The sequence below is a fragment of the Capsicum annuum genome, chromosome 5 (assembly GCF_002878395.1).
Source record: "Capsicum annuum cultivar UCD-10X-F1 chromosome 5, UCD10Xv1.1, whole genome shotgun sequence".
Lineage (NCBI taxonomy): Eukaryota > Viridiplantae > Streptophyta > Magnoliopsida > Solanales > Solanaceae > Capsicum > Capsicum annuum.
In genome coordinates, this window is record NC_061115.1 from 197,775,488 (window position 1) to 197,782,021 (window position 6,534).

Here is a 6,534-nt window from a genome sequence, read left to right on the forward strand (position 1 = left end):
AGATTTGCCATTAATTTCCTACTTTACATGATTTTCTATCATAATTAGAATTACCTTTCTGGTGAAAATTTTTTCCCTTGTTGGGAAAAATCTTTTTCCTATTAGGTTTCTTCTTTCTTAAAGGCTTCCTTATTGGAAAAGATCTTTTTCCTATTAGGTTTCTTCTTTGATTTTGTATCTCTATAAATAGAAGATCTCTCTTCTCAAGTCTTAACACATTAACATTCACAATGTAGTCCTCAAAAGAATTTATTTAGGGAAAAATTTTCTATATAATTTTAGTTTAGTTTTTAATACGTAGACCAATTGATCAAACCATATTCATTAATATATTTTTAATTATAGTTTTCTTTGATATTTGAATTATCGCCTCAATGATTTGTAAAAATTAGCGTCCTCATGACACTCGATAAATTTCAAACCCAACAAAAATAATAGTATGTACTTTGTTTATTTTTATGCATTTGTAGTAACTGATCAAACTCGAAAATAATAGTGAATTTACAGAAAACTCTGATAAAAAATGAGAGAATTTATGGAAGAGTCTAGAAGTGAGAGAAGTATTTGCTCAACTGAAGAATGAAAAATGTAAAAATTGTTAAAGTTGGGGCTTGGTATCCTTTATATATAGGATGTGGATCTACTTGGAGCCCCTTCAAATTGGAGGGTCATACAACACCCAACTTGCCAAGATAAAAATGATGAGCAACTTTTGATAAACACTTAGTGAGAATATCATTCAATTTAGTAGAACTGGAAGTGTGATATAAACTGATCAGTCCATCACTGGGCTTGGTGCGAACAAAATGATAGACCAAGTCGATGTGCTTAGTGAGCTCATGAAAGGCGGGGTTCTTAGCTATGTGGATAGTTGACTGATTATCACAAAAAAAGGATAGGCAGCAAAGGGGTAGCCCCAAAGTCAGACAACAACTTTGTAAGCGAACTAACTTCACCGAAAACCTTACTCAAGGATCTATATTCAGATTCAGCTGAAGATAATGAAATAGCAGGCTATTTTTTAGCCTTCTAACTGATCAAAATTCTGGCCAATAAAACACAAAAATTAGTAATCGACCTTCTAGTTTCAGGGCAAAAAGCCCAATTACTATCACAATAAACCTCGAGAGATATATCAGGGTGTTTTTAGCAATACTTCTAGTCAAATTAGGAATCGGAGTCGAATCCATAAAGAATGAGAGCAATAGCTTCACTAACAAGTGTCATAAGTGACATGAGTTGACATGTAATACTTAAAATATGGTAATAAAGTAAAATAGGGGTTTTTTATTAAATGGATTTCTTGTTTAAAGTATTAAAGTTTTCTTTAAATTGTCAAAACTGAATGCTAAAGGATGTAATCAATAAATTAAAGTACTTGGGGTTATGCTTTCTTGAGAATGACTATATGTATAGATAAGTAAAAATACACCTAAACTCGATTGCTAGTTATGACTGTACTTGATCTTAGGTATTTCTGGTAATTTCTCAATCCACTACCAAACTTCACATAAGTTTCTTTCAAACACCAATATGTATACACTACCAAGCAACCAATAACCTCAAAATGGGTGGTCTATCTCCAGCATCACTTCTCAAATAAGTATAACTCAAGATTTGTCAACTAAATCTCATCACTCGTGTCTTCTATTTCAAGCATTACAGGAGATCCAAACGTAGATAAGTTTGCAAAATCAATCTATAAATTAATACATAGAGATTTAGCTAAAATCATAACACGCAATCGAATACAAAGGTATATAATCAATACCCACATAAAAATCAATACTCAATAATGCATAACTCCAAGTTTAGAAAATTAGCTACTCATAGTAAAAGGAAAAATAAAAAACACAGTTACCCTTTGGAACTATACGAAAGTTGTTGAGACACACTCCAACTTAAAAGGTGTTTTATTATCCCTCCCCCCTCCCGCACAAAAAAAAATTATTTTAAAGTATAATAAATACATCATTTAAAGTTGATATGATATGGAGAGTGTGTTCACTCTCTTGGAAGTAAGTGAGGACAAAAAATAAGACAAAAATCTGATCAATAATGAACACATGTCCCTTTTTAATTTCCCTTCTCATGTTTAAACTTTTATATTTTTTTCTTTTCTATTTCATTAATTTCTTATCTTTCAATTTCAACAAAAAAAGTTTCCTTTGTTTTAAATTTTTATTTGATTTGCTTCACTTTCTTTTTGTATTTGTACGAAGATAGCTTATTTTAAATATAAAGCATTGAAATAAATTTTTAACTCAAATTCAAAGGAAAGGTAAGTAAAATAAAAATAAATAAGTATTAAAAATAATAAGAAGAAGGTTAAAAATTTAAAAAATTATGTTCAGAGAAAGTTTTAATACCAAAAAAATAAGAAGAAAAGTGAAAATAAAAAAAATGTGTATTTGAGAATATTAATATAACAAAAAAATAAGATGACAAGGAAAAATAAAAAAATTACGTGTATTTGTGAAAATAATAAATAAAGGCAAAGAGAAATAAAAAAAATGTACATGTATTTGAGAAAGTTTTAAATACAAGGTAAAGAAAAATAAAAAATATGTGTATTGACTTTTTTTAAATATAAGACAAATAAAATAGGAATAAATGACTAAAAAGACTTTTTTTAAAACACTTATACACGCGACGGCGTCTGTATAGCACCACAACTAATTGAATTGGTTTGGTGCCACGCCAGCACTGAAGGACATATTTATTACACTTTAAAATAGTTTGAGGGGGGGAAGGGGGGGGGGGGGGGGGTGGGGGTTAATAGGACCTTTTTAAGTTGGGGTATGTCTCATTAACTTTCATTATAGTTCAAGGAGGTAACAATGCCTCAAAAGAAAAAGAAAATATACGTAATTGTTCTTCAATATTTGCCATCAGATTCTAATATTTCAGAAGAAAAATCCAAATTACAAGCAACAAAATTAGTTAATCTCCAAACTAGGGTTTGATTACAATTTTAATTAAGATCCAGGAAATTGACAAACGATAGGGTTTACAAAAGGCAAAAAGGCTTAAATAGCTTCAACAAAGATCAGCCTCAGATTTACAGAAATACCAATGCATTCAATTTGACTGAGCATTGTTCCATTATCGAAGGAATTAATGATGTGCTGAATTACCCTAGGCTCATTGATTTGTCCTCAAACATGAGCTCTAACGGTTGACATCTGTTGCTTTTGGTGACGGACTTTGGCTTTGCCAATTGGTTCAACGATGTGCCAAATCATCTCTCTCGCCGCCATTTTGAAAAGAGTTGAGTTATCCCAAACTATTATGATTGGTGAAGAAAGTGTCATTTTGGTGATGCATAGGTGAACTTGATGATACGTCGACTGACACTTGTGATGCGTTTGTGCATATTTTACTTTAATCCTCTATCTTTTTTATTCCTTTAGCTTCTTTTTGCTATTTCAACCACTTCTTAGCCCTAACCCTGAAATTAAACCAAACCAAAATTAAAATGTATTCATATTAGCATTATGGATATGATTTCTTGTCATTTTTAGGTCAACTAGTCATAATTTTTCCAACTAAAAGTACCTTCAAATATAAAAAAAGAAAGAACAACTTTTATCCGAGGAGCACAAGAATGTTGCATGTACTGATTAAGGTGATTGACAACAAAAGATAGATCAGGCTTAGTGTGGTTTGAGTTGCATGTACTGACTAAGTTGAACTTTCTAAAACCTACCTGGTGTTAGTCAGGATGCAATTAGATAATGGCAGTTTCCTTTTTCTCTGAGTGGAGAAGTCACTCTATGGTTGATCGAGCTACCAAAAGGGTTGATCACCAATTGACAAGAGCTATAGACACAGTTATTGGAGTGATTTTTCTGACCTTTAAAAATATTAGAGTTGAAAGATGAGATTTATAACTCCAGGAAGTTATATTTGGAGACGTTTGATGAAACTTGTTGAAATGTAAGAAGAAGCTATAGAATATCCAAAATCATAGAATATCAGGTTGTAATTTGCTTTAGATCTTCTACAAATGTTTGAGTGTGAATAATATAGTTGTAGCAAAAACTGTCACTAGTGGAGTGATTATGAGTTTAACTTAGGAGTAGACTTCTAAGATTCTAGATAGGATTACTAAAACCAACTGAGGTTAGTATACTCGAGAGACAGACATGCCCATATACATGTATTTTAAAAAGTATCCACAACACAATGGATGGTTTGATGATTCTGTCGCTCAGGAATTAGCACAATTAAGGACTGAATTTAGAATGTTCATAAAATAATTTGCAGCAGTGACGGCGAAAAAAGTGAATGCAGTTAGTTCATAGGTAAGACACATAGACATAATGACTTTGATTTTAAGGAGGTGGCTAAGCATCTAGATAATTAGGTGGTGGATTTGTGACCAAAAAGCTAAGGGTTAAATCAAGGGGACCAAAATTGAAACTACTACAAGACAATAACTATAATAGGTTTGTGTATAGATATAGGAGTCGAGAGAGATATAGTGATTGGAAGGGAAAGTATGATTCTAAAGATAGAAGTGGACTCTATGTTTCACTTGAAAATTGTGATACTGATTTGAGTAATTCAAAGATGGAAGACATGCTTGCTAAAGCGGTAAAAAGGGTAGAGAAGATTAAAAACTTTCTCAAGGAGCTTAGAGCAGAAATTTCAAGAATGAGATAGAAAGTTAGATCATATACTAACACTATTAAGTAGCTTGAGCAATAATTTGGTTAGATTTTATCCGTAATAAATCCACGTCAATAGGGTACATTTCTAAGCAACACCGTCTAAAATCCAAACATTGTCCATTTTTTGGTGATTACTACTAGGTATAGTAAAATAACTGTTGATCCACCTATGCCCACAATTATTATTCATGATATAAAGCTGATAATTATCAATGATGAGAAAGTAGTGGGTTTTCAAAATCTAATTGATGATCTGAATGCATCTAAAAATCCTTCAGTTTCTAAAAAAGAGGCTAAGGCTAACAAAGAGAAGAAAAAGGAGGTAAGTGTTAACTCCCATTCCACGACCCCCTCTTCCTTTTCTACAATGAATGAAGAAGAGAACTGAAGAGAAAAAGTATTACAAGTTTATTTCAATATTGAAAGAATTATCGATGAACATCTCTCTTATTGAGGCACTTAAGTAAATGTGCACCATTGTAGTGTAATAGCTTCCTAGTCTCTAGTTGAGCAGAAGAAAAATCTTGGAGCTTTCATGATTCCATCTATATTGGGTCTTTTAATTTTGCTAAAGCCTTATGTATTGGGTGATAGAATTAATCTTATGCCACTAACAGTTTATAGACAGTTGGGCTGGGATTGCCCAAACCAACTTTGATGAGACTTCTTATGGTAGATCGCACAGTGAAGAAAAATCATGAGAATTTTATGTGATCTTTTGATAAGAGTTGCATCCTTTATTTTTCTGCTGATTTTGTCATCCTTAACTGTGAGGTTGATTTTGGGGTTCCTATTATCTTGGGGATACCATTCTCTGTGATTGGGCGAGCATTGGTTAATATAGGGCCGGACAGATTAAGTTTTGGTTAAACATAAGGAAATGACATTTAATGTATGCCATTTCATGAAGTATCTAAAAGACATGCACGTGATCTTAGTTATTTATATAGTTAACGAGGAGGCATTGGTAGCTCCTACTAAGAGAGGCTTAGAGTTGAAGCACTTGCCACATTTATTATGAATTTTAAGGGTGATGACATTGATGGTTATGGTGAGATGGTGAGTGCACTTTCTTGTTCAGGTTCATACACTTTTTAACCAAAAAAGTTAGATCTCAATTTAAAGGATAGAGTGACCCTGGCAGTTAGGCTTTCTATTGAGGATCCTCCTATCTTGGAGCTCAAGGCTCTTACATCCTATTTTTTCTATACATTCTTGGGAAACAATAATACTTTGTCAATTATTATTGCAACTAATTTGGTTGAGTGGCATATTGAGGCTCTAGTCTATTTTTTTGCAGAAGTTCAGAAGGCCATTGGCTGGTCCATTGCTGATATCATTGGAATTCTATCAGGAATTTGAATACACAAAATCCAACTTAAGCTAAATTATATTCCTAATATTCAGCATCAACAAAGACCTAATCTGCCTATATAAGAGGTATTTAAGAAGGAGATTATCAAGTGGTTGGATATTAGTGTGGTTTATCCTATTACCAATAGCAAAAGAGTGAGTTCAATTTAATGTGTACCAAAAAGGATGAAATCACTATGGTTCTAGACCAAGATTGAGTTTATTCATATAAGGCCTATCACTCGTTGGAGGGTATGCATAGACTATAGAAAGCTGAATACATGAAACTAAAGGGATCACTTTCTGATGCCTTTCGTAGATTAGATATTAGACTTTCTTGCTAGCAGAGGTTGGTATCATTTTCTTGATGGTTATTCGGGTTACAATCAAATTTGGATTTCTCCCAAAGACCAAGAGAAGCAATCATCACTTGTCCATATGGGATTTTTTCTTTCAAGAGAATATCTTTTGAATTGTGTAATACACCAATGGCCTTTCAGTATTG